At 45.6% G+C, this 23,897-nt stretch overlaps 1 protein-coding gene across 1 annotated transcript in view; it reads left to right on the top strand.

The window, feature by feature from the left end:
* LOC308412042 (RNA binding protein fox-1 homolog 3-like) overlaps nucleotides 1-23,897 on the top strand; it is a 326,231-nt gene that overhangs the window by 63,841 nt on the left and 238,493 nt on the right. The window contains exon 3 of the mRNA XM_080906116.1: nucleotides 5,317-5,379. The gene's annotated coding sequence lies outside the window, so the exon portion shown is untranslated. The remainder of the gene's footprint in view (nucleotides 1-5,316; nucleotides 5,380-23,897) is intronic.

Genomic DNA, 23,897 nt, shown 5'->3' with positions numbered 1-23,897 from the left:
AATAAATAGGCAATGACAGCGAGGACTGTTGCACAATTTGTGTAGTGGCTTTCCACTTTCTCTCAGTCTCTCCTTTGTTGCTCTTCGCTGTAGCACCTATATGATTCCACTTCCTCCCTCTGTGACATATGGGGCTGAGCTGAGGAAGAGCAGCCCTGGTCCCTCTCTCATCAGGCTGTGTTATTTTAATAAATCACTTCTGCCATTGCTTGGTACATTAATTCCCCAGGCCCAGAGGGCTGTGTTACCACTAGCAGCGATCTGCATGAGGCGCTAAATGATGTGGGGGATCCCCCAGTGAGAGAACAGAGGCTCTCTGAATCTTCCCTCCATCTCAGCATTGTCGGTTTGGCTCTCACCCTGGGCTCGCCCAGTTCTCAGCACAAATCGTATTCAGAAAGGAAGCCGAGGCCTCATCGGGCACGCATAGCCGAGAGGGAAGTCACCTGACGCCTCAGACACTAGCCGTCGTGTAGCATTGTTGCGCTTCGTTACTTCAGGGCATTGCGGTGCGATGCGTCTGCGCTCGCATCCATGTAGCGCTCCTTTCCACAATGTCAGCTTCAGGCATTAGTAAAAGTTGCAAGGACAGTCCTCACAGCAGCATTCAGGTTTAACACGATTAAATGCGTGCCTTCATGTTAACAGAAAAGGCAAACCCAAGACTGCATAAGCTCACGTCTCTTTCCTGCGTCTCGAGTTGGTCAGTTCAGACATGGTTGCTGCTAACAAGATCATGAAGAGGCAAAGGCTGGTGTAAGACATCCAGTCTGAGAGTCTCACTCTGTCATGGGCGAAAGAATTAAAATTGTGTGCGTATGTATTAAACCAACGCTCTTTCTGCACACACGAAATTAGAACGGGGGTGCAGAGTTTTTCCTCAATAACATCTATTAGAAATGAATATTGCTCCAAGCAGCAATGAGCACACAGCAGTAACTTTATTATCCGTCTCAGGATCGGTCGGCGCGGTGCACGATCGAGAGGGCTTTGATCGAGTTCGGGTAGCACAGAACGCGAGTGCTACGGCTCATTCTGTCGGCGTCGGGCGTATGTCTGAATAGAGCCAGAAAAAAAAGCAATACCAAAGTGACCACGTCTGGAAAAATAGATTAAAAAATACAGATGAATCCAATGTTTTGTAGCCCATGTCAGAGAAATGCTCGAGTCTCACAGCAGTTTAATCTACACCTTCTCTTACAGTCCTCTTCAGTTTGCAGATACGCTCTCTTCAAATGAAATTCCATCACATTTTCTTGCAGCGAGATGATCATAGCTCTCAGAATGAGCCCCGTGTCTGCAGGTGGTGGCATACATAAACACTACGTAGACGTAGCTGTTTTACATGACTGCTTGATTGAATTCAGCACGGTGCGACTGTAGGCGCAGGTGGTACGAGTAGGAGACACCAAAGTGGTAACACTCGCACTGGTAGTGTTGGTGGGAGCGAATGTATTTCCCCACCGGGGGTACCAGACGCCGCCGTTTCCCTTCCAACACCTCAGCGCTCTGTTGGCCGGCTCTCCGCTTCTTTCTTTCTCTATACATTATAACTCCTTAGACAGAGGTGAGGTTGCTATTGGTATGCACAGACAACACCGGCAGATTCACCACCCAGAATACCACTGGGAGATTATACCCTTCCTGCTCCACGCAGCAGGGATTCGGCTACCGTAAATAGAGCGCTTGGGAGTGTGCTGTGTGCCCAGAATGACAGAGCACTGCAGTGGCTGAATACTCCAGCCAGACGGCGAGCACAAACTCAAGGACTGCCGCAAATACAGTAATCTCTCATGCTTTTGGTTGTGGTTTTTACCTTTTTCTACAGGGACTCAGAAATCGTCGCGCTGGAGATCCATCTGGCTGATTGTCAGCGTGCACTGGGCAGCCGTTGGGGCATGCAGGACACGAGCTACAGACAAAAGAAAGCAGGAGGCCAGAGTGGAAAAAAAATTAAAAAGCTGCTCACAGGAACCGTGCATCAGTCAAGACAAGAATTCGGGCCTACTTATAGTTTTCAAAGGAGAAAATTGGGCCATTTATTTGCTTTTTGCTCAAAGATTAAATGAGTTTATTAATAAATAATTCATTGTATGCTTGTATCAAATCTTCCGAGGCACGAGGCGTAAGTCGTAGCAGTGCGTTAGCATGCCGATCGTATCATGAATAAAAAGCAGGAGTTCGTCTAAAGGCTTATGCAGAATCAGAGACAAAACCTGAATGACAGTGAGAGAGGTAATTTGAACGAGTGTAATGACTTGCTGTTGCCATGGTGTGCAATGACACACAGTGGAAACACAGACGCAGCACAGTGAAATTCAAGAGGAGAAGCGCTTCGGCACGTTTTAGCAACAAGCTACCGATTACGTTACGAAGGGATAATTAACGCGAGCGTGCACCAAACTTTTTGTTTTTTAAGGAGACGTTAATACAAGTTTAATTAAAACATTTCATGGTCATTTTTTAGTTTTCATCGTCAAGTATTAGCAGCTTCTCTTTTTCTCCTCCACATCCCAATTTCCATTTGTCTTACGTTTGACCCATTAAAACTGCATCTGTGCATTTGACTTAATATGGGCACGGAGGGCTGTCTTAATTAATAAGCAGGCATCCACCAAACTAATCTGCCTGTGTTGTGAAGTCTGTCCTTTCCATTAAGTGGGACTCACATTATCTCCTAATCAAATTAGTCACTTAATTGTGGCCCTCCCTTGATGGATCCCATGAAAAAAGGAGTGCCGTGTTTGCTGCAGGGGGATGTGTGAAGATGGAACACGGCTGTTTCATTACGATATGAATTTTTTAATAACCAAAGCGTTCACTGTCATCTTCTTGCTTTGAACCTTGGCAAAGGGTGAAGTTGAATTTGACATTTTATCCACTCACACAGTTGAGTGTCTGGCTGCTTTGTTGGGGCTAAGTACCATAGCCCAGGGCCACTACCCAATTGCCCAACAGGGGATTGACCCCTGTCATCCACTGATCACTAGTCTGCTTTCTTAATCACTCCCCCGCATTGTCTACTGCAATACTTGATCTCAGTCGATGCATTAACTCCTTCATCCCTCTTAGAGCTGCTATTCCCCAAGTCGTGATTAAGGAGTGAAATCTGATGTTACCAAAGATTTCACTCCATCCGTCCATCCTTGGACAGATTGGCTCCTGAGGGGAGGGTCTCTAATTTTAAGGAGCCAAGTCCGCCCCCGCGGCGTTACAGCGCGGGCGCGGTGGCCGGGGGAAACCCCGGGTCCTGATGAATGGAGGTATGTGTGGTCGTTTGTCCCGCTGATTGAGTTTTATCCCCTGCCCTTTCACAGCAGCCAGACAATAAAGAGAGCCACATCCAAGCGTGACAGGTTAACCTAACAGTAATAGAATACTCTTAATAATCTAGCCTCAGCCAAAGTCCACGGCAGAGACGTCCAAATAGCCAAGCTTCCTTTGTGGCGGGAGTGGAGGTGTGAGGGGGGACCGGCTCTCACTGTTGTTGTGTGATGGAAGCAAGGACAAAGAGGGCAGCTTGATGGCTTAATGTGCGGTTTGATCGCTTCGTTGGGTGAAATTGAAGTTAGCGAGGGCGACCGAACACAAGGGAAGGGGTGTATTTTCAAAATGGAAATTAGTCGTATACGAGCGTGACATCGACGCGCTGTATCGCTTAAATATTTTATGGGAATCCTTGAGCCTTTGCATTGGTACAGATGCCGCGACACGGTGGTGGCGTCTGCACAGAAAAGCACAATCAAAGTGAGCAAACTGTCAAAGGAGATTTGGATGATGTTGTCATGACGTTGACATGAACGTGTCTGTTTTCTGGCAGATAATCTTCACAAAGAGAATCCTCCGGGCTACATGCATCCGCGCAGGCAGAGCCTCTGACTGTGTTTGTTTCTGTTGCACCTCCGCTCGCAGTTTGTCATGTCTGACTCGGGCTTTAATTAGGCCTGCGAATTGAAGCGGCGGCAGCAGCAGGGCTGGGAGCCCTCTGTCCACAGCTCAGCCGTCCTCCACGGTGTCTCCTTGGAGGACCTCTCTGCTCTGTGTGGTTAAGATAATAGAGGCTCGCTCGGAAGATGTTAATTGAGGGGAGATAAAGTGCAGTAGTGGCTGCGGGGATGCACGGAGCGGGGGTGGAGGGGAAGGAGGGAGAGCTACCTGATTAGAGGCTGAGGTGTTTGACTTACAGCTCTTCTTTTGATGATGATATATGTAGCACCAGATTTTTCAAGGAGAAAGACAGAAACGCACGAGGAGGAGCCTAAGAGATAGTTATTAAAGTTTTCCCTGGGGCGTTTCTGTTCTTCGCTGTGCCGTTACTAAGTTACGCTCTCGGGTTTGTGGAGTGAAGAGTCAGGTTTCGAGGAGCTTTTTGGGGGCTCAGAAGGATCTGGCAGCCGTGCAGACGGGCAGGGAGAGAGGCAACTCTACCTGGGCCTCGGAGGTTGAAGCAGAGATGGAGGTGATCTGACCGAAACAGCTGAAGTGACAGAAGCTACATTAATAGTGGCATATGTCTGGAGCAGAGAGAAACTAAAAGGGAGAGAAAACAGACTCTCCACCAGCCCGGGAGAGGATGAAGGGAACGAGAAAGAGGAGGGGAGGACGAAAAAAGCAGAAAACAGTGCCAGCAGCCTCTATAATTGCCTCAATGCCGCTGGGATTGCTTTCATTCAATTGAAGCATTCTCTTTCTCTGTACATTGGAGGTGGAGATGGAGGAGGAGATGGAGGGGAGGAGGGGTCGGGCCGGGTGGCGTGGGCGGGCGGGAGATCCGACGGTGCCCTCCCTCTTCCAGCAACATACAGTGATGAGGGCGATAGCTCCCCTGTAGCGGCCGAATCTCTGGCATCAGTGTGAGCAACAGAGAGAGCGAGCGAGCGAGTGAGATTTAGTGTTTGTGAGAGAGAGAGCAGAGTACTGTGGAAGAGTGAGGCAGCGATAAGGAGGTAGGTGGACCACAGATCAGACCTGTCAGATGTGATTGTGCGGCCAAGTGCAACCCCGCATGTGAGCGTGTGTGTGTTTTTATATTTCCCAAAGACAACCAGCTTCCCCGCCCCCTTTCATCACAACACACACAAACACAGCATCGCTGCCCAAACACACGCACATTGCTCGAGGAATCCTTTTATTTCTTTATTTGGGCTCCTGTTGGTGCGTGCCTTAGATGCTCAGCTCCCTCCTCCTCTCTCTTCTTCTCCTCCTCCTCCTTGTCCTGTTCTTCTCTCCTCCTCCTCCTCCTCCTCTCCCCTCTCGCTTTGCCGCTCTCTCACAGCCTCGGTTTTCTTTTTTTTTCTCCTCTTCAATCTTGTGCAGGTTGTATCTGACGGAGGGACCGGTGCCGCGCTCCCATCCCCGCGCTCCTTCAGCAACAACACTGTGAGTATTCTCATGCTAATTTGGCTTCTCCAGCCTCCCCAACATCGGTTTTGTCTATTTCGCTTTCTTTTTATTCTTTGCCTCTTTTATGTTTTCATCCGTCGCGCCAAACACAGCGGCGGCAGCAGCAGGAGAAGCAGCGCAGGAAGGGAGAGAAAGAGGAATGAGAGAGGACATGCACAGAAATACAGAGAGAGGAGAAGAGAGGGGAAGGCAGAGAGGGAGGGGGGGGGAAAGAGTCGAGGAGGGAAAGGGATTTCTGCCGCCGCCGCTGCGAGCAAGCCGCTCTGCTTTCGGAGGTGTTTCTCCTGGAGGATGGTGGAATTGCCGAAGGGATGTAGGGGGCGGGTCTTGGTTTTGTGAGTAGATAGTTGTGCGAGAATGATAGGGGATGTTGTTGACAAGCATAGAGTGGCTCATCAGACAGCCGGGCAGCTGGAACCAAGGTTTTCTCTGTTGACTAAACTTCTGATTCATCCGTCACTTTCCATATTTACACGCGCACACAGATAGATGCGCTTCTCTTTCTTCCTTCTTTTTTTTAACCGACGTTGCTCTTGTTGTGGAGCGAGGACTTTTACGCCGCCGTCATTTTTCTGGTGACGCCGTGCAGATGGGGGATGAATTGTAGATGGATGTTGCTCCTGGTCCAAGATGTGCTAAGCATATGTGTGTGCCATTCATAGCCTCAAAAGCACTTAGCGTAGTTTTAATGACTACAGTAGCAGATGCACGAGTAGGATTTTTTTTTTTTAATTCAGTGTTTGTGCCCACGTACCATTAGTTGTGACAGGGTTTTGGTTTTTTAAAGAGGAAAACGCGTTACTACAGAGCTGTGCATGCCTAGAGTGCAGTGATTGTGCCTACTGTACACAATAAAGGATAGTCAGTGTGTGTGTGGGTGCAGGGAGGGGGGGTCAGGAAGTCAGCGTCCATCCGTACATGCTGCTCTTTGATCAGAGGGCCACGTTTAGTCTGCCCACGACATGTGTCTGAGCCATATGAAGAGTGGGTGGGTGTGTGTGTGTGTGTGTGATGGAGCCAAGACGGGCCCTGTGCCCTCACTGCAACACCATAGCTAATGGGCACATGGGTCAGCAGGGTTGGACGCTCCTCTGCTTGTGCAGATATGTCACCAATACTAAAAAGTCTCCGAGGCCTTCACCGCAAGTCACGAAAACACCAATCTTTGCGAGGCAAAAAAAATGCCCATATTGGGCCAACAAAACGCTCACAACACACTTTGGCAGATTCATTTGGCAGAGTGAAAGGGATTGATCTGAGCGTGGCAATTAGGCAAATTTCAGAACTAAGCATCTGGCGAGGCGAGAACGCTTTGCCTGGCAGAGGATTACCATTTTAGTTCCATTTTCAGACAATGCAGCCCAGAATGTGTTATTTCACAGCACTCCAGCAGCACAGCGGCTCGGGCGAAACCCAGCGAGCACATGAAGGATCTCTGTGCAACATTTCTGCTGTGTATGTTGATTCCCACAACCTGCAAAGTCAAAGCGGCGCGCTGATTAATCGCGATTAGGTTTAATATGCGTGTTCGAAAGCGGTGGCGGCCCGGCCTCCCTTTCCTCTGCCTTTATGAAAATGAATCGTCGGAGTAAAATGCCTGAAATGATAGCAGCCTGCCGATGAGCTTGCTTTCTAAAGTAGGCTGATATAAATGAGAACCATTCCCCCAATTACGGAAGATTAGGTTACCCTCCACCAATCTGAATCCTTAAATCCCTTCTGTTTTTACAGCTCTGTCTGGCGAATGTAATTCAGCCTCGAGACCTGGGCAGAATAGCAATAAAAGAAGGTAGAAACTTTAGCAGTGAAACCCAGGCAGTAAAAATATCCATTGGGAGAGAGCTAAAGCACATGATAATTGACACTGCGCTGTGTTGCAGTTGGCTGTAATTAACTGTGTAACAGAGGTTGTCAGTCGGAAAGAGAGAAAGCCCCGACTATCTTAGTGCATTTAACACACTTGAAAGTGCAACGTTTATCGTGTCTTTCACCGAGGGTGCGTTTCAGGTTAGCGGGGGCCTCTCGCCTGTATTTATCCAGATCTTTTACTACAGGCCCAGTCAGACATTACGCGCCGCTTCCTTTATCCTTTGTTCGACAGTTTCAGTGCATGAAAAATCAAAAGGAGCCATTGTTTCTGGGGCGAGCGCAAAAAAGCTTATCATCTATTTTTAGTGCGCTTTTCCTCATTGTTGCCTGGGCCACGATTCGTGCTTACGTCTAGCAGGAGTGTGCCATAAACTATGTTGTGCTTCGCAGCCAGGCGCTGGCTGTGGTGACAACTCTCACCCACACGCTAGTGATCTATGAGCCATATAGCACCGACCCCCTGCCGCCTCGCCAGCCGCTTTCGAACGCGCGCGACCGCAGCAGTGTCGTTCTGCCTGTGTGATAGCACCCATATGCGCACAGAGCACCTGTATTAACGTAATGCGCTAAGCCTTTATTTCTCATCACTTATCACAAGCCGCTACACGCTGTACCGAAAAGGAGGGGAAAAAGCTCATAAAGATAAAAATCACATTTCACTAGAGGGTGCTTGTGTGACAGTGATATATGCTGTGAGCATCCTGCCACCTCATTGAGATGGGAGTGAGTTCTGGGTGGGTAAATCAATTTGTGCAAAGGCTGTTGGCGCTAGTATTGGTTTCGTGATATGATCTTTGTTGTCCATTTTTAGAGGTCAGCGAGAGCGCCACGACAAGGGCGAAAGAACCTGACCGCGTTCTCTTGTTTCTGGGCTGGTAAATGATCTACACCAAGAGGATTGTGGGTAATCAAAAAAGTATACACATGTTTTTCCAGGTTTAGGCGCTATGGATTCTCTATTAAGAATGCACGCTCATCCATTATCACGCGTGTCTTGATAGAGTATCCACAGCCAGAGGCGAGCTCTGTCTGCGCATTAATCGGCGTAATTACTCAGCGAGGGTGACGGCGATTATGGAGGTGCGTCTGAGTGCAGATACCAGTGGGAAACTGGGGAGGGGTGGACCTGGTGGTAGACCAGTCAATAGGTGAGCGCGACTCTCATCTCTGGGATCTCTGGTCAGGAAGAAACGACAGGAAGCCATTCCCTGGTGTCCGCCTCGTGGCGTATCACGTAGTGTGTTATACAGTAAAAGACTTTATCCTATACCGCCGAGAACTACTTTGAGCTTTCGCCGTCAGTTCAGAACATCCCTCGTTCTCCCTCTTGAAATCATTTTTAACTCTACTCCAAAGTCGAGTACCCAGCGGACCAAAACAAATCAAAATGCATGTTTGAAAAAGAAAAAAATAAGAGCCAGAAGTAAAAAAAAAATGCTAAAAACTATGATTCATACTGACTCAATCTAGTAATATCTAGAGTATGTGTGAGAGTAAAAAAAGCTCTTTGAGCTTTGGCTGGGAACAGCATTTCCACTTTAAGAGTTTTAATCCTTTTGTTAGTAAGATACTGATCTCGTGACTAAATGGAGAGCTCAGTTAATGCTTCAGTCACACGAGAGTAAAAATAGGACGGCAACCTTCTTGTGACCAGGGGAAAAAATGGTTGCACAATGATTGCACGTGATGGTTTAGCAACAGCCTCAACCTTGGCAACGGTTATTGATCGACTCCAAACAACTCGCAGCAGTCACTCTGATTGGTGAAGGTTTCCAAACCATTAGCATCTAATTTATAAATGCCGACAGACTGCCGACATGTTGCAGTCGATCTGCGACACGTGCAACAGGGGACTCGACTCAACTGGTTATGTTCCTATATGAAAGCATGCAGAAACTACCATTTGTCACAATTTGTGAAGGAAATCCGCTTTCCTATCTCTAAAATTACATGTGCAGATTTGCATTTTTCGCTAACTTATAATTTATTTGTCATATTATCATTGATTGCATGCAATTGCCAACTTGAGTCCGGCTTATTGATCTTTTATTGATTTCTTAATGAACCAAAGTCGCACTGAAAACATCGACCGACGAGTGCTCGCAGACCTGCTCGCAACTAGTTCAGTGGCAGTGAAATGTCTGGTTCATTGCCGTCACAGTACCTTTGGTCATCCTGCAGTCTGTTGTTTTCCTGGTGGGACTTTAGCATTTGGTGGGACGCTCGACAAAATTACAATCACAACGTTTCAATGTGCAGGACACAACCATGGGTTCCTGCACATCTTTAAAGAGAAATGCATGTCAATGATCACATTTAAGGTCATTAAATTTTTATTTTCACCCTTGAAGTCTTCTATTTTGAGATGATCACATTCTATATTTGCAGCTATCTTATATTGATGCCTTTTTTAAAATTATGTGCTCAAAAGCTTCATCTCACATTCACTGAAGGTATCACACAAACCATGAAAGGAAGAAAAATAAGCTTTCAAATACAAGTTTGGAGATATTTGGCTCCGAGATGAAAAATACCAAGAATATCCTGAAAGTCGAAGGAGCAATTTTGAGGCAAAAAAAAAAAAGTTTGAAACTTGGGACAATGAGTTCCTGAACAATCAAGTCCCGTATGAAACCAGAAGAGCACACTATGCTTGTATTAAAAAAAGATAAGGTGCCAATGGATTCTTTCATGCCTGCTGCTAGTACACCGTCATCTCCTGCTGGTACGCTGACTGGTAAAATTGGACGTATTGATGAGTTCTGTTAAACTGAATCTTTCAGTAATTCTTTTCAGCGACTGCTAAACTGCTCCGTGGGTTGTTGTTTTTTTTGTTTTTTTGCACACAATCTGTATTTTTAAGATGTTTTCTGACTCTGAACTTTTAGATACATTCAAAAAGATAAAGCATTTGTTGATTTGGTAATGTTGCTGTGTGGAAATGCTTTTCACTTCTCTTTGTTTAGGCTTTTAAAAGGTTTTAAATTTGACTTTAAAAAAGAAAGTGTGCGGCAATCTCATTCCACCAATAATACTGAAGCTTATTAGACCGTCTGTGGTTTGAATATTGAATTATAACTGAGCCTCAAGAGCAAGGATGTTACCACTTTGGTCACCAGCTGTCATATGATAGGGGGAAACCGAAGCAAGTGAGTGCATGGAGTGATATTATTCCCTGTTCAAGTGTACACAAGTAAGAAAAAATAGAATAACTAGGTGCGAAGGTTTCAAGTTACGTCATCTAATTCACCGTACACGGAAGACGTCACCGTACCGGCCGCACTCTTTGAGTGACTTGTGATCTCTGGGAACTGCAGTGCAAAATCACCACAGCAACTACTGCTTAGCAACAAAGATGTTGCCATCATAAAAAGACGGGGAAAAAAACAAAACAAAGAAAAACAACAACAACAAAAAAAGAGGAGCTCTTGGAGTTGTGACTTGATTTAGTGTGTTAGAATCTAATTCGTTTTATAGCACCGACCGGTGCGACGGTGGCCGTACAGATGTTCGGCACGAGAGATGCTCGTAAAGAAAAGGAGACGGCTGGTAAAATCAAAGCCGTCGAGTCAGGGAAATAAAAGCGGAGGAGGGGGAAGCGAACGCGCTCCAGCTCTGAGGGCTCTGTATTGTCTGTACAAGGGCAACACAGTTACTCTTTGCGGTACATTTCAGGAATGTCTTATAACATTGTCAGCGTGCCGGCTAATAGGAAAAGCATTGTTGGCCATAATAAGTGAATGAGTTTAATAGGTGAATGTCTTCCACTTCCCTTCTTATCTCGGTGACTTTCACTTTCTCGTACCGCCCGCAGCAAGTAATCATGGGAAATATATGACTCAGAGACGCCGTTTTTAATTAGGGACAGTTTTTAGCATTATGGAAAGAAAAAAGGCTTTTGACTTTTGGATGTCTTGAAAGAATTTTCCCGTGCGCGCACACACATGCATGTGGAGCCATTTTCTTTGAGTTTGGCTTTCTCATTAATCACAGCAGAACCATGGCTGATACTAGCATACGGGAGAGGGAACCAGGCTGGAACGACAGAGTCGAATATTTGAACATCTCAGTGCTGATGTGTGCAAAGCAGAGCGTGTGTCTGCAGGGGAGGCTTTGAAATTTCATCCACTCCATCCCTTTTAACTCGGCGGAGGGGATGTGTGTGTCTCGCTCCAGTTGGCCAATGGCACGTTAGGAAGCTCCTGAAAATCCCCGCCGCCCGCATCCCCCCCGTCCGCCAACCATTCACACACACACACACACATGCACACTCCTCTCTATCTCCCTCCCCTCCCCTCGCCTTCCACTCCACAGACCTGCACTGTGTCAGATAGTTTAATGTGAAATTGCTTTTCTTTCAAATTTCCCCCTGGAAACGCAGGTCGTCGCAAAATGTTACATCTCATAATGGTGTGTTATTGTTGTTCTTTCATACGAGTTCTTGGCTTCCGAGCGTAGGATTTTCAGCACGGAGCTGAGGTCACACTCGGCTATTTTTCCCTCTGCTTCTGTAGCCTCTCCTCTCCTTCCTCCCATCTCAGATTCTGCAGCGAACTCTTCCTCTGCTGCGCCCATGGTAACCCCGCTGAAAAATTTATCACCACCTCACTCTATGATTACGCTATGCATTAGCAGGGCTTAAATTTAATTTGTCGGCGGGCCCTCGCGGCAGTGCTACGGGCCTGGCCTATCAGAGACACTTTGTAAAGGGCCTGGAAGAGCCTCCCGGGGTGATCCTATCAGTCAGACACACTGTCAGCAGACACACTCAGTTAGTCAGCATTGAGTCAGAAATGTGGCCCAGCCAAGCCACACGCCACCGTTGGCTGCTCCGCTGGGCCGCTGCTGTGGGCATCAAGCTCCCCCGCCTGCCAATCAAAGCTCCAGCAAGGATGCTGACCTTTGTTCCCCTGCTCAAATGAATGCTCTTCAACAGGTGATCCGGCCGACTCCCTTGCCTCGGCGCGCTCAAGTTTAAATATAGCAGACTTTTCTTATGCGCCTTTCGCATTAGCCTGTTACAGGACCGCTGTGTGTTTGTGTCAGTAACCCTGTAGGATGGAGGCACATTGCTTCTATATTTTTAGACTTTATTCAGTACGTGTGTCAAACCTCCGACAATCGCCTCAATAATAATCACCTGTCCTAAAGTGGCTATTACTGTCTCCCACTCCTGTGATTTACATTAATACCTAGTGGTTAATGTCATGTTACTTTATTGGGAGTATGTGGAACATTAAATTCAAGGTGCTGCCTCTGCAGCTATACGCTGTGCGATTACGCTCCCTTATTTTTACTCTTACATTTTCATCCTCACAGATGACTATCAAAATAGCTTGATCTGAGGCCACCACAGACTGCTTTTATCGCCGCTCGCAGAACGAGAAGGTCAATTTTCAAGGCAGTTACTAAGAGAACCAAGAGGGCCTCGTTCTTCCCGCGGCTCTAATTGGGATCCATTTTCATTTTCATATGGTTTTAAATGTCAAGAACAGAGCACACGCAAAGTGTTTTGAAATTGCTCAGGAAGGCCTTGGTCCCTGGGTCACACAGGTTGAAAGCATATTGGTTTATTATGAAAAGAAGACGTGGTGTAAAAAGGCACTCTGCAGCTGAGTTTTACCACTGAAAAAGGAAAAAAAAAAAGATGATGTTCTGCTTCTGACCTCATCCTTGGTCTGCTGGGAACATAATGTCAAAAGTTGCCAGCCCCTTCTTCATTTGACAGAAACAAATCCTCTGAAAGGACTCCCCCTCCCAGCGTGGAGGCTGTACACTCTCTTCACGCCTGGGTTTCCTCTCACAGTCAGAGGATATACAAGGCAGGTTGACTGGAGACTCCTAGTTCCTGAATTTTATGAATGGAAATGTGCAATTTTCAATCTGTTTTCTACCTCTACTGCCACGAAGCGAGAATGCTAAAGATTCTTGATGTGACAACATATAAAAATAACTAAATTTGTTCTGTCTGATATCACTGGTGTTTCTCACTTTTGTGACACAGGCATTTAAAGAAAGCTCACGCTCATCTCTCTTAAATCCACCCCCTCCCCCAGAAAGTATTGTGGAGTGCATGCATTACATAAAGCCAAATACACTTTCATATCACCAGGAATTATACCATTAGCAACAGGGAACATTAATGGATGCTCTAGCACCATTTAGTCAGCATCCTGAAGACTAAGAATAGCTATCCTGTCACATGTAGGGTACCAGTTGAAGCTCGCATGGTGTCATTATGCTATAGTGAACTAAACTGTTGAGTTAACATTTACTTCATAAGATAAACCCCTGTGAAGTTCTTAATAATACCACCAGTTCTCTCGCTGTGTGCCTGAGATGACCACGTTACACTCTCAGTGATATCAGACGGAGCACGAGTAGAAAGCATGTTTGAAACAGAGGATTTAGAGCAGTAGAAGCCTTCGGCGCACAGGGACTACTTGCTAACATCCTGAACTCCTGTCTAAAATCTTGGTGATGGCTAACATTAGCATCCATTGTTACAGTGTGTGTATATATATATATATATATATATATATATATATATATATATACACACACACACACAAGTATAGCCGCCACGTGCTTGTATGCACGTCTGTCAGGGCGGGTGGTGTCCTGGGGGATCTCCTCCCAGATCTGGACCAGGGCATCGCTGAGCTCCTGGACAGGCTGAGGTGCAACCTGGTGGTATCGGATGAACTAAAACATCATGTCCCAGAGGGGCTCTGCTAGATTTAGGTCAGGAGAGCGTGAGGGCCAGCCAGCAGTATCAGTCCTAAAATAATGCAAGCATCCAAAATTAAACTAGGATGTTTGGAAATGACGTTTTCATAGGGGAGCTAATTATGTGTGTGTGTGTGTGTGTGTGTGTGTGTGTGTGTGTGTGTGTGTGTGTGTGTGTGTGTGTGTGTTTGAGACTCAAAGTGTGGTTTTAGTGACAGGGTTACACTTGGGTTGTGGTTAGGTTTAGGATGAGGGTTAGGCATTCGTTTTTGATGGTTAGGGTTAAGGGGCTAGAGAAAGCATTGTGTCAATTAGATGTCCCTTCAAGATATGAATACCCGACGTGTGTGTGTGTGTGTGTGTGTGTGTGTGTGTGTGTGTGTGTGTGTGTGTGTGTGTGTGTGTGTGTGTGTGTGTGTGTGTGCGCGCAACTTAAAAAACTAAAATAAGAAAAAGTAAAATATGTCCACTTAAATAAATGTGTGTATGTGTTGTAAAAATCAATCAAAGGAAATATGATCACTATAGCCAAGATCAAAAGAAGACAGAGAAACAAAGTATCAGTTGCACAATAAACACAAACTATGGAATCACTGTGTGAAAGCACAGGAGAAGCAAACCCACTGACTGTTGCATTTCCAGAGAAAATTATTTTAACGCAGTGCTAAATCTTACTTTTGTGCATTATACTCTGAAGGAGCCCTTAGCCTAGAAAACTGTTCTGCACCTGAAGCATGCAGGCTGCATGCGATCTTGAATTGCTGTTAGGTCAATAATTAAATTCCCCGGAGGCCTGATTTTGTATCTGGGGTTCAAATGCAATTTTTCTCCCCCTAACAGTGTATAATCCCTCGTCCGGGCAGGCCTGTATTTCTACCTTAAACATCCCTTTCATTCCTTCATTTAATAAATGACACCCAGAGGACGAAACGGGGACAAGTCCCCGCTGACACCTGTGAAATATAGACTGATAATGCTCCTGCCACTCGCTTAATGCCGCTCCCTTCCACCTCCTTTTGTCTGACAGGCCAGCCAGATGCATGTATCATAATGAGCGGATCTCGCCGCCGTCAATTAGGTGCATCTTAAGCATGTGACTGAAGAGATGAGGGATCTCTGCTGGCCTTTGGGAATGAGCGTCATTTCTCCTCCGAGCGCACGTAGCATCACAAGCAGAGCGTCTATTGCTTTGTCTTTTAGCGGCGCGGCGAATATGCGGTGATGGTCCCAGGGGCGGTGTGACGGAGAGGAGCGCGGTGTACCGGCGTCCGCGTGCAACCCCTCCCCCTCGTCCTTTTTTTTTTTTTTTTTTTTTTACAGAGAAAGAACTCACTCATTGTTTGATTTAATTACTTGCTTTAGACTTCAGCAATTATAGCTGAGCAGCACATATGTTAATTATATCTGACCTCACATTTTTGCTGCTCTGTTAATTGTTCGCTTAGATGACATTCTGAGATGACTGTCATTGCTGCTGCATATCGGGCAATTTAAAGGGAAAAAAGACCTTGGATGGCTTTGTGACAGATTTTGGTCAGTGGGAAAGTTTACACTGCAACACTCATTCCAAGTGGAGGTGGAGGGGGGCGTCATGACTTGTCTGTACATCCATCAAACAGAGATTACGTGCACCTCCTCCCTGTATCTACGAGCCTAAAGATGCCGGGCCAGCGATTTTTTTTTCCCCTTCCTTTTTTTAATGCAGAACTCACTTCCTGTTGTTTACGAGATGATGCATTTTGTTTTTCTCTTGCCATTATTACCCAGGAAACATCTAAACCCACTAATGTCCCAGTTCAGAGCTCATTTTGTCTCTTCTAATGCACATTCCCTTCCGGATGTCCTAGGCTGCAGAAATCCATTAAAAATAGCTCGCAAAGACAAACTGCAACCTGAACTAATACATCATGTTAAACGACACATGTACTGCAATTTTTGCGAGCACGGTTTTGCCACACGGCTTATTATCACATCTAATGAGGACGGTTTTCACTTTTGCCGTTGCTGCACGCTGTGGTTTAATTCCCCTGCCAGTGAGGAGGCAGAACAGAAGTTAAGGTAGCGTGGAAGGCAGATACACGTAGCCAGCTCTTCAGACTCATTTTGTCTGGCAATATCGCTGCGGCGGTGTGACCGCGGCCTTACGAAGCAGTGGCAGGAGAAATGAAAAATGCACGTGCTGTTCGCCATGATTGTATTTGTTAATGTAGCCGTATTGTCTCTGCAAGCCGTTTCTAATGGACTGTGCTTTTGTTTGTCACCTTAAGTGAGCGGCGATGCCTCTTGCTTCACTTCACCACACTGGAGTTGGTTTAGGGAAAACAGGTGTTTTATTTAGGGAGGAAATGACACGTTACACTTGCTGTATTTCAGTCACATCTAGTCCAAGGTAGGTTGGCGAATGATAGGTTTAAAAAAATGCACTTAAACTTGAATGTGGTGTTCACGCAGAGTCTGTCAAAACCTATCCAAAGCTTCCTGGCATTACACGTTGACTCTGGATGCTAAAGAAAATGTTATGAGAGACACAAATTATGATAGACAATTTTAAAGAAAACCTGCCATTTGTGTTTTCTCAATGCCTCCCCGCCATGAAACGCGCTCAAATTGCTTTACTTGCTTTAATATACAGCTACGATTTAACCGTGTGCTCGCCGAGCAGCTCTGCTACGCGGGAACGTCAGAACCGGCGGCCTGGCTCGTATAAAACGCACTAAGGCCGTGTAAATATTGTCGTATATTGTATATACTCCAGCAGGCTCATGTTATAATTATAATTGTCATTCCAATTCACGCGTTTGACAGTCAACTGATGCACGGTAAATAGCATCACGTGTTGGTGAGTTCCAGCGCGCGTCTGCTCGTCCTCTTTGTTGATTCTGTTTGCATTCGGCAGATGCTGTTTTCCTTTCCACACTCATATCTCCTGAGATATTAAATCATTTAGAGTTTTTCTTGACTGATGCACATGTAACGTGGGCACAGATGATTTGTCCTCTTTGTGTTGGAAAAGTCACACAAGTGCTGGTTTCCCAGCTTCTTTTATAGCTGACTTTCCTTTATAGCTCGCTCGCACTCAACCTAATATGACTCACCACTGCGAGCAGCGTTTGTAGTTTTGATTTACTCCAAAGACCTTTTTTTTTTTTCTAATAGATGGGTTTTTTAAAAAATTTCTTGCTAATGTCGTGTCGGTGTGTACGCAGGCTCGCCTGTTTTGGTCGAGATTCTGAGTTGATGGCAGCGCACATTCATTAAGCACAGTGGCTCAGGCTTCTTCCCACCAGGATTCACAGACAGCTGTCAGTTCAAGGAAGATCTCCTGCACTGATTGTGCATCAACATTCGCTCCGACTTCCCTCTCACAGCTCCTTACTTCAACATTTACATACCCATCAACTAGGTGACTGTCAGGGCACATTATGCATGTCTCAGAATATGCAGGTTAATGTGTTTATGCCATTATAGCTTATTAAAGCTTTGTTAAAGTATGATTTTTTTTAAAAATGGTACGCTTAATATTATATGAGAGTTTATGGTGGTAATGATAGAAACATTGCCCCTACATACATGCTGCAAACGCAGCACCTTCATCATCCCACTGGGGTCATTTCTGTGTCTATTGTTGTCTCTCGTTTTAGCGCCGGCTCTCTCTCTTAAGTTTCTCTGCTCTACAAACACCTGAAAGAAACACGAGGGCATTTAGTTTTCTTTTACCGGCTATAATTGCTTAGTTTGCCTGCTGTTTGGCGTTGGATAGGTGGTATGCGCTGGGTTTATCAGTTTGTTTGCTGAAAACAGTTGCCTGCTTCAGCATCCATAGCCGATGTTATCAGCCCATTGAATGGCTGTTATCGCTTGTTATCACTCCCATACATATCACCAATAGGCGCCCTTCTCTTCTTAGCAGCCGGCTCAGTAGACTGTTATCATCTATTGTGATCGGTGATAAACAGAGGAACCCAGATTAAGAGCAGAGGCATCTAGAGGTCATGTGAGGAAGTGCATGTAAAGTCTCTAGTGGGAAATATGGATATCAATCAGAACAGTGATCTTTTACTAACCCTAACCAAGTAGTATTGTATTAGTTGTGAGATAAATGCCTGTTTTAGAGCTGAGGATGAATGGCTCCAGGTCTCTGCAACATAATTAGCCCATGGTAATGGGTAAATATTCCTTTCAAAATAAGACACACAACTACAACACGGGAAAAGACCCAGGGAAACAAACCATAAATTTCACACCCGAGCCTCAACTCTCGCAGCCCGGTACTGGTCCATGGCCGGGGGGTTTGAGACCGCTGGTCTGGAGGAGGACTCATTGGAAGAGTCGTGAAGTTTATCACTGGAAACAACAGAACTTTGATTCATAAACAGTGTTAAGCAGATGTGGATAACACATTAAACATTGTCTTTTATTGGTTTTTCAGCGGTTTTACACTCAGATGTGACAGTAATTTGGTGCCTTTCTAGAATTCATGTAATGGTAAGCAAAAATGACTTTATGGATTTTGCTTGATTTATCAGAAATGGAAAGAATAATTTGTGACAGTAAGTCTTGCAGGCCTGTTTTTGCTTTCTGTGTGAGTGTCTGTAATATTGATTAGCAGATGTTTGGGGAAAAATAAGATACAAGAAATTTTAACCATATGTTCCTTTTATTGTGTTTATTATATTTTATCTTGCTCTTCCTGTTCACTGCCGCAGTAAGGAGTTGTTGTTTTTTTATTCATTGGTATTCAGACAGGCTGGCCCAGGGTGGCAATCTGTTAAAGAACGTGGAGGGGGGTGTCACCTCTCAGTTAAGGCAGCGCTGGCATCCTCGAGGCCTGGTGTGCTTGGACAGTCGGCCTCAGAGTTAGCAAGTGTGACTGTGGAGGAATGGATGCTAAATAACAGAGCCCGCAGCGCTGCCCTCCCGCCTGGCTGGCTAGCAGGCGTGACGCGACAGGGCTGAGGCCAGAGTCAGCTACAATCCATTACTTTTACCTGAGGAAGAGGAGAGGCAGAGCGAGAGCGAGAGAGATTGAGTTAAGGGCCGGAGCACCTTTCAGCACTCTCTTCTGCATGCTAATTCCACTAGCGCTTCAAAGGGGATCAAAATCTGCTGGCTGGGAAACGTGGCCTCTCAACTGACTAAAGGAAGGCGAAATCCCCTTTTCTGCTCGATGCCTCTCTAGCAGCCAGTTTGCACACATATGCATAATAACATACAGCTGCACGGTGGCTAAACGAAGTATTTTAAAGTACAAGCTTCGTATCCTTGAGCGTTACGTCAGCTGGCTCATAAATTTCAAAAGGTATTGAGCTTGCTTATATAACTATATACACCTCTATATGTCTCCTATGGTTGAAGGGCAGCTCTTTCACAGGCTGAAGGGCGTTTCTAACCAGCTGAAATTGACAGAAGTCAACATTTTAGTTTTAAATTAAAAATTCAGGTTTTTTTTCCCCCTTCCAAATTCATCACTCGCTCAGGGATGTCACACACATCCATCCCAACACAAATCACTGGCATCTCCTAAAATTTCCCATGCACACCGGTCGGTGAACGCGATGAGCATTTGTGCAAAGAGCGTGAAGCAGAGGGTGATTTTTTTTTTTTTTTGAGGCGCTGCTTAAAGCTATCACTATCGGAGTGGAAAGTACACATGACAACTGGTTTGCAGGTTCCAAATGAGAAACCACCACAAACAGCGTGGGTGTGGGCGGCAGGAGAGAGAGAGGAGAGGAGAGGGGAAGGCAGGGGAGGGGGTAAAAATGCAGCGTGGATTGGCACCCGGTGACAGTGATAAATTTCACCAATCGTCCAGTGTGAAGATCTGTCTAATCTTTGCGGTGGCTCACAGCGGGGTAGGACCCCATCACTCTCCCATTATTTGACAACAAAACATCCGCGGAGAGCGGCGAGCCAGGTTCAGTTAGCTACAATACACTCCCTGCATACACAAATCCCCGGCAATGGGGATTATAAAGTGGCTCTGTAGCCGGCCGTTAAAGGGGCAGGCCATTAAAATGCAGCCACAACCACCTATCCACGCTCTCACCGTGGAGTGGCTGAGAGAGAACAAAACAAAGCCGTCTGTCAATAGCCTTTAATTTTGAATAGAGAGCAAATAAAATTCAATGCCTATAATGGCCTTCATTTTCCTGCAGACTCTTGAAATTGATTCGATGGCTTAATTTGGCAGCGGCAGGTGGGATGCCATTGGCAAACGTATACGGCTGCATGCGGTTCACCCCAGATGACTCAATAAACAGCGTTTGCAGCAGTTTAGCAACAAAACATTTTTCCGAGGCCGTGCATCGCGGTCCATATGCATGTATCACAGCCATGTGGTGTTCTGTTGGCAGTTACAAGATCCGCGTTTACACCCAAAATGTTATTTTGATTTCACTGACACAGAGATAATGTTTCATAACACACAGTCAGTCACGAATTAGCCCATCTGTCTGTTTGAGCTTCCCGGTGCTGATGGAGTCTCTCTGTGTTTGTGTTTGTGCGTGTGTGTGTTTGACCACAGTGGCTCAGCCTTCTCCCCACCAGGATTCACTGACGGCTGTCAGCTCATTGAGTGACTCCTCCACAGATTGTATTTGAGCCAAAATCCTGATCCCTCGTCTCGCTGCTCCTCTCGTGCTTTGCTTTCTCACTCCTCCCCGGCTTGTCGACATGCATATGCTGACACACTCGCACGTGTATATACAAGCGCTCGCACACGCTCGGGATGATATGTTCTCTTACAGCTTGCGGTATCAACAGGAGATTCTGGCGACAGTGTGAAACTGAATCTGAAAGTGCGTCTCGTGTGTGCGTGTCACCCGAATGAAACAATATGGCCTCTAAATGTAATTTTAAGCCTTGCATCCACACAGGCGTGCGAGCTATATCGGGCCGTGGCTGGCGTAGCGCGCACGCAGACACGCCACCGTTGTTGCCAGTGCAATGCTAGTGTTACGGGGTGGTATCGGAGATTTTGTCACGCTGAACAGTAGTAGCATCCCTATTGTGGGAAAGTTCCCAACTTCTTTATTGCAATATGCTTGATATTTTGAGATATGCCGCCAGCATTTAAAATAGCTTCAAGGCTCTGGGACGGCAGGTTATTTGAAGAAACCTGGGGAGCACGCTGCAGTCCTTGTGTGGATTTAGACGGTCGCGGTTGCTTGCGTCTCTTCATGTAATCCCAGACGGACTCGCCGATGTTGAGATCAGGGCTCTGTGGGGGCCATACCATCTGTTGCAGGACTCTTTCTTCTTCTTGTGGCTGAAGATGGTTCCTTAACACTGGCTGTGTTTGTTGGCTCGTTGTCGTGCTGCGGGATGGATTTTGGAAGAGATTAGGCACCTCGGTGATGCTACCGTGTGATGATGATAAACCAAACATCTAAAGTGTGCCACACTGTGCCGTGCATCACAGTGCAATTAAATTTAGAAACTATTTCATGTCGATCACCTCTTTCTGACGTATATAAGCACACATTTTACTACTACGTTGCCTCAGTGGGGATCAGATCACTTAATACACCCATGATTTTACAGGTTGTCACAGCTGAAGCAAGTATGAAGCAGGATTTAGCACCAAAGCAAAAAGTTCAGTGAGGACCGACGTTTTTCTAGACAAGGCTGGATATTTCTGACCCTTCACGAAGGGAAGATGTGACAAAAGCTCTCCTGCGATCTGAAGGCTTGAGCTTGCATTGTGCGCTATATGCTCTCAAATGATATTTTCTTTAATAAAACGTTTCTAAAAGCAAGAGCAACAATTTAGCTTTAGCTTTGTGTCCTCCAGTTGTGTCAAAATAATGTCCTCTTCAGTGCTTTTCACCTTTACTCTGCAGCCCCGTAGCCGCAGTCTTGTGAACAAAGCTGCGCGTTCATCCCTCCGTCTCATCAGACTCCTTCTCTCCATCCTCTGCTTTCTCCTCATCAAAGAACAGGTGGAAAGCCTCTGCGCCCGAAGACTCGCATTGCTGAGCAATTTTGATCATGGCATAAATTTTAAATCTGAATCCAACAGGAAAAAACGAGTTCAGTTCTGAATAAAGAATCAAAGCGTTTTGGATGTTTTTCATAGCCTCCTCCTTGTCAAACACTTCTTTTATTGTCTTTTCTCGCACGTTCTCTCTCTCCCTCCTTCTACCTAAACCTCACCCGTCACCCCCACGCAGCGTTTCGTAAACAAGTACAATAAAACGACGCACCAGATTGAGAACGGCTATGATTTACATGTCTGATTACAGTGTAATTTCGCACTTATTTGCATGGGCCTTCTCAACGTCTTTGCCGAGCTGGATCGCTCTGCAGCCCGGGCCATTTAAATGAGAACGAGCAAGATGGAGTGAGAGAAGGGGGGAGGGCAGAAGAGAGACAGAGAGGCAGACAAAGTTCAAGTTAAAGTTCAAGGTCATTTATCTCCATGGCCGTTTATCACACGCGAGTCTCAAAGGACTTTAAAGAGACAGGAACAGAAAAAGAAAAGAGCCAGGAACAAAAGAAAAAAATCCAATTACATCCAACTAATCAGCAACCAGTCACAAAACAAAATGAAACAGTGTGTTGAAAGGACGTGGCTGTGTACCAAACCTTCTAATCAGCCCGAGAAAAAGACAGACCGGTGCTTTTTTTTCTTTTCTTTTTTTTAAAACTCAAAAAAGTGCTTCAATAAAAAAGCTTTGTGCTTCTCTTCAGGGGCAGTTTACTCCATTAATACACAGTAAATGATTCTTCGCCCACCTTCAGCTGTGAGTTTACACCTAGAGTCGTTGTTTACTAGGTGGAGATTTATGCTTTTCTATATTTAAACACTCGCATAAAAATAATCACTTATTACCTGAAGATTAGTTGTTGCTAAATATTAACACCCACTAACGACACAGAACATCCAGCTGAAGCAACATCTGCAACGGAGTCTCAGCGAAGTATGTAATATCTGCATCGATCCGCTGTGCAAATTAAGGTTAATTAAAACAGGAGCATTTTTTTATAGCTTTCATTTTTCTTTTTTGTTTGGAAATAACAAATAACAAGTTTGTTTCCAGCGTTACTACCTTATTATTATTCTTTCTTCCTCCAAACTGGATTTTTTTAAATAAACCAACAAACAATGTTTAATCACTGGGTGAGGTTACCAGAATAGTAACCTGAGCCTGGCAGTGTCAGCTGTGAACGTCACAATTTCAAAATCAGTGTTTTCTCCAAATCCAGGAACCTCTGTAATGGCCCTTTGTAGAGACTGTAAAGTGAGGGTGTGTGGGTCTGTCTGAGGATGGACTGGGAGTGCAGAACATCTTATTACGAACAGCTTTTTGTCTTAACTCAAGCAGGTCAAAACTTGGAGCTCAGCAGCAATCCTAGCAGATCAGTTTTAAACGGGTCTCACTCTCATACAACGTCTAATTGGCTAGTTCACGTAGGGCCGGCTGTTTAAGCCCCCTCACGGTTGTTGCTTAGCTGCAAGCCGCTTTGCAACCCCACCTACTCCTTGCATTACGGTTCTGACTTAATCAGTTTCACATGCGTTGTCACTGACGCCTGCTCTGCTCTGCACCGCTCTCTGTGTGCATACAGAGACTGCATTAGGCGAGGAGGTCCCTGAACAGAGCCTTGCTGCCAAATGCAAAATATTGCAGACAGAAATATCCTTTGACAGCAGTCGTTTTTATTCTAGTTTATTTCCAATCCCTCAAAATATGGTGGATTCAGCATCATGCTAATTAAACTATCATTTAGTAAGCATATATGAATGTATGCAAAATATTTCAAAGAACTAGCAAACAATGATAAATTAGCTGTACCCTGGATATGATAAACCACCACCTTTGAGACCTTTTATCTCCAGATGAAGATCCACTGTCTGTTAATAACTGATCTTTGGTACTGGAAGCTCTCTGGTT

Source organism: Rhamphochromis sp. 'chilingali' (assembly GCF_963969265.1).
Source record: "Rhamphochromis sp. 'chilingali' genome assembly, chromosome: 15".
Lineage (NCBI taxonomy): Eukaryota > Metazoa > Chordata > Actinopteri > Cichliformes > Cichlidae > Rhamphochromis > Rhamphochromis sp. 'chilingali'.
This window is presented reverse-complemented; position numbering and strand designations above follow the sequence as displayed.